This window comes from Dendrobates tinctorius, unplaced genomic scaffold (genome assembly GCF_039654945.1).
Source record: "Dendrobates tinctorius isolate UK_male_01 unplaced genomic scaffold, ASM3965494v1 ptg000749l, whole genome shotgun sequence".
NCBI classification, from domain to species: domain Eukaryota; kingdom Metazoa; phylum Chordata; class Amphibia; order Anura; family Dendrobatidae; genus Dendrobates; species Dendrobates tinctorius.
The window spans coordinates 25,001-30,000 of NW_027362389.1; positions in this window are offsets into that span (position 1 = coordinate 25,001).

The following is a 5,000-nucleotide window of genomic DNA, read 5'->3' on the forward strand; positions in this document are numbered from 1 at the left end:
CCCACAGCGGAGCGCGGGGGGCGTCGGAAGAGCAGCTCGCTGTACGGTGCAGAGCCCGAAGCAGAAGGCGTCTGGAATACACCCCTTGCACGGGTAGGGGCAAGGTGACTGGCCTGCGAAGACACCGCGGCCGCCCTGCCGCGCGACCCGACGCTCCTTGGGCGACACACAGGGTCGCTGGGGAGCGGGGCCGGGGCGTGGGGGGCCTTTGCGGCGCCACCGTCTGGCTTAGACCTGCCTCAATCGCGGGGGGTCCTCGACCGACCAGCGGACAGGCGCGAGGATTGGGAGAGGGGGTTTGGCCGTCGGGGTCCGCCGCGGCTCCGGCACAAGCCCCAGCGACGCAGAGGTCGCGCGGGGCGTAGTCGGCCTGGCCGTATCGGCGTCGCCCTCCAGCGTAGTCCCTACACCCGGCTCTTGCCCGTCCTCAAAGGGATGCCCGAGCGGCTTTTCCTCCCAGGGCTGTTCCCCCGCCTGGCGGGAACACGGGGGGGTGCGCAGGGCAGCGTTCTGCCGTACTCCCTTCACCTCTCGCCCCATTCAAATCGCTCCCTTCTCCATCTTCCCCTCGCTCGGGGGGCGTTCGCTCTCTCGCTCTCCCTCTCCCTTCCGAGCCGCCTCGGAGGACGACGTACGAGGAGCGGAAGGCGATGGCGAGTCGGGTGGGGGCACACCGCGCAGTGAGAACCCCCCCTCGCCTGCCTCCACAGCTCTGTCATCCCCCCCACTAACGTAGGGGCTCGGGAAAGACTAGTGGCGCGGAGCTCGGCAGCGGCGTGGAAACGCCACCCACCGCCGCCGCTCTCGCTGGTGCCCGCCGCGGAGGCCGCCCTTCGGGCGATGCGTGGCACGGACCTCCGCGGGCAGGGCTGCGCATCTGGAACTTCGAAAAGGGCCGCCCTTGCTAACACTGTGCTTCCCCACGCGGGGAGCGATTCGGACGGCTGGCCCCCACGCCGGGGTGGGTGGGCGCCCCGCCGTTCGCCCGCGTGGGTCGTCAGACCACTGTTCATCGTTCGGTGCGATTCAAACTTCCCACAGCTCGGCCGCCTCCGTCCTCGAACGGGAGGTGACGGCCGGCGTGCGCGCCCAAAGATAGGTGGTGGAAGCCCGGGGGTACAGGAGGAAGGACACCGCTCACCGTAAACCGACGCGAGCTCCAAAGCCCGGGTCGAGCGAGCAGCACCACCTCCCCACCCGGGAGCGCCGTGCCAGATCGATCGGAGGATAAGACCGCTCTGAGAGGACATGGACGAGAGGGGCGTCCGCCTTCCGGAGCCCCCCCTTTCGGACGAGGACTCCGGATTTGCCCCCCGAAAGCCATCACCTCCAGAGAACCAGGGACCGCCGAGGGAGGGTCTGGTCAGGCTTGGGTACCCCAGCATTGCCTCTCTCGCTTGGGATGCACGATCGGCAAAAGTCCCTCTCGGAGCTGTGGAAGTTCGGTCTCAGCCGGAGTGCGCAACTTCCAGACGAGAGGGACCACATGCCAAGTCGCCTACCCAAGTCGGGGAACCAGAGAAACAACTGCTTTCTATCGGGGTAGAGAGACGACACTCTCTCAAGTACATTCTGCCAGAGGTGCGCATTCCTATGTATTTGCATTGCGGGACAACGTCCCCACTTTAAGGGGACGAAGTCGGAACTGTACCCGGCCTCAAGTCACTGTAGGGCGGATGCGGCACCTAGAAAATTCCTCATTCCGGTTCTTTTTCACTTAGTCGTTTTTTTTTTTGGCAAGAATGTACCCCAGGATGGCCAAAAAGCCAAAGCCAGGGACTGAGAACCATCGAGCATGCTCTGAGGGGACATAGTCAGAGGGGGCGTCCGCCTTCCAGAGCCCTCCTTCCCACGAGGACTCCAGATTTGCCCCCCCCCCCCTGACAACAGCCATCGCCTCCAGAGAACCAGGGACCACCGAGGGAGGGTCTGGTCGAAGCTCAGGTACCCAGGATAGCTTCTCCGGCTTGGGCATGGACCGCCAGACAAAGCCGCGGACCATGAACCATCCAGCCTGCTCTGAGGGGACATAGTCAGAGGGGGCGTCCGCCTTCAAGAGCCCTCCTTCCCACGAGGACTCCAGATTTGCCCCCCTGACAGCCATCACCTCCAGAGAACCAGGGACCGCCGAGGGAGGGTCTGGTCAAAGCTCACGTACCCCAGGAGAGCTTCTCCGGCTTGGGCACAGACCGCCAGACAAAGCCGCGGACCATGAACCATCCAGCCGGCTCTGAGGGGACATGGTCAGAAGGGGCGTCCGCCTTCTAGAGCCCAAACTCGGCCACGGACTCCAGATTTGCCCCCCTGAATGCCATCACCCTTCAGAAGACCAGGGACCACCGAGGGAGGGTCTGGTCAGGCTCAGGTACCCCAGGATCGCCTCTCTCACTTGGGACGCACGACCAGCAAAAGTCCCTCCTGGAGCCGTGGAAGTTCAGTCTCGGCCGTATTTTGCAACTTCCACGACAAGAGGGACCACCTTCTAAGTCGCCTACCCGAGCCAGAGAACCATAGGAACAACCGCCATACATCGGGGTAGAGAGAGCCCACTCTCTCCTATATTCTCCCGCAGGTGCGCATTACTATGTATTTGCATTGCGGGACAATGTACTTCAATGAGCGGGACAAAGTCGGAAATGTATCCGACCTCCTGGAACTGTGCGGCTGCTACAGCAGTCAGAAATTCCCCATTCCGGTTCTTTTTCACTTGGATTTTTTTTTTTGCAATTTTTTGCCTAAAACGTATTCCTCCAACATGTACTAGCTCATGACACTTGAAATTTTTGAGCCAATTGATAATAACAGCTTTTTAGAGCTCAAAAACAAAAAAAATTTGAGCGAACAAAAAATGTTCGAAAATGACCTCAGCTCCTGGAACTGTTTTCGGTACACCTCCAGAGAGGCTCCCCTGCCTGGAAGTCTGTCACTGCTCAGCTCGAAATTTTTCTAAGTCCCAAAATTCGGTTTTTCATCCAAAATTCAACTTTCTGCCCAGGATCCACAAACTTTAAACCCAGTTGGGGGACCCTCCCTGGGGGCCCTACAACATACTGAAGCCCCCCTGTGGTGGAAGTAGGGGAATTTACTTATTTTTACACAAAATCACAAAATTCCATTTTTTGTTCGCAAAACACTTTTTTGTCCTCAAGAAACTTTTTTGTCCTCAAAACACTTTTTTGTCCTCGAGAAACTTTTTTGTCCTCAAGAAACTTTTTTGTCCTCAAAACACTTTTTTGTCCTCAAAACTCAATTTCTTCCATAATTCGACTTTCCCCCAAAAAACCACACATTCTACCCTCATGGGAGGCACTCTCCCTCGGGTCCCCACATCATATTGACGCCCCAGAGCGGTGGGAGAAGGGGAAATCTGATTTTTGCACAAAAATCCAAAAATCGCTCTAAGTCCAAAAATCCTGAAAATTTTTCTAAGTCCCAACGGTACTTTCTGAAAAGTGTACCCAGGCCCCTGGAAGCCTCCTAGGTACACCTCCTGAGACTCCCCCCTTCCTGGAAGTCTGACACATCTCGAAATTTTTCTAAGTCCCAAAAACTGGTTTTTGCTCCATAATTCGACTTTCCCCCCAAAAGCCACACATTCTACCCTCATGGGAGGCACTCTCCCTCGGGTCCCCACATCATATTGACGCCCCAGAGCGGTGGGAGAAGGGGAAATTCGATTTTTGATCAAAAATCCAAAAATCGCTCTAAGTCCAAAAATCCTGAAAATTTTTCTAAGTCCCAACGGTACTTTCTGAAAAGTGTACCCAGGCCCCTGGAAGCCTCCTAGGTACACCTCCCGAGGCGCCCCCTTCCTGGAAGTCTGTCACATCTCGAAATTTTTCTAAGTCCCAAAAAATGGTTTTTGCTCCATAATTCGACTTTCCCCCCAAAAGTCACACATTCTACCCTCATGGGAGGCACTCTCCCTCGGGTCCCCACTTCATATTGACGCCCCAGAGCGGTGGGAGAAGGGAAAATTCGATTTTTGCACAAAAATCCAAAAATCGCTCTAAGTCCAAAAATCTTGAAAATTTTTCTAAGTCCCAACGGTACTTTCTGAAAAGTGTACCCAGGCCCCTGGAAGCCTCCTAGGTACACCTCCCGAGGCGCCCCCTTCCTGGAAGTCTGACACATCTCGGAATTTTTTCTAAGTCCCCAAAAATGGTTTTTGCTCCATAATTCGACTTTCCCCCCAAAAGTCACACATTCTACCCTCATGGGAGGCACTCTCCCTCGGGTCCCCACTTCATATTGACGCCCCAGAGCGGTGGGAGAAGGGAAAATTCGATTTTTGCACAAAAATCCAAAAATCGCTCTAAGTCCAAAAATCTTGAAAATTTTTCTAAGTCCCAACGGTACTTTCTGAAAAGTGTACCCAGGCCCCTGGAAGCCTCCTAGGTACACCTCCCGAGGCGCCCCCTTCCTGGAAGTCTGACACATCTCGGAATTTTTTCTAAGTCCCCAAAAATGGTTTTTGCTCCATAATTCGACTTTCCCCCCAAAAGTCACACATTCTACCCTCATGGGAGGCACTCTCCCTCGGGTCCCCACTTCATATTGACGCCCCAGAGCGGTGGGAGAAGGGAAAATTCGATATTTGCACAAAAATCCAAAAATCGCTCTAAGTCCAAAAATCTTGAAAATTTTTCTAAGTCCCAACGGTACTTTCTGAAAAGTGTACCCAGGCCCCTGGAAGCCTCCTAGGTACACCTCCCGAGGCGCCCCCTTCCTGGAAGTCTGACACATCTCGGAATTTTTTCTAAGTCCCCAAAAATGGTTTTTGCTCCATAATTCGACTTTCCCCCCAAAAGTCACACATTCTACCCTCATGGGAGGCACTCTCCCTCGGGTCCCCACTTCATATTGACGCCCCAGAGCGGTGGGAGAAGGGAAAATTCGATTTTTGCACAAAAATCCAAAAATCGCTCTAAGTCCAAAAATCTTGAAAATTTTTCTAAGTCCCAACGGTACTTTCTGAAAAGTGTACCCAGGCCCCTGGA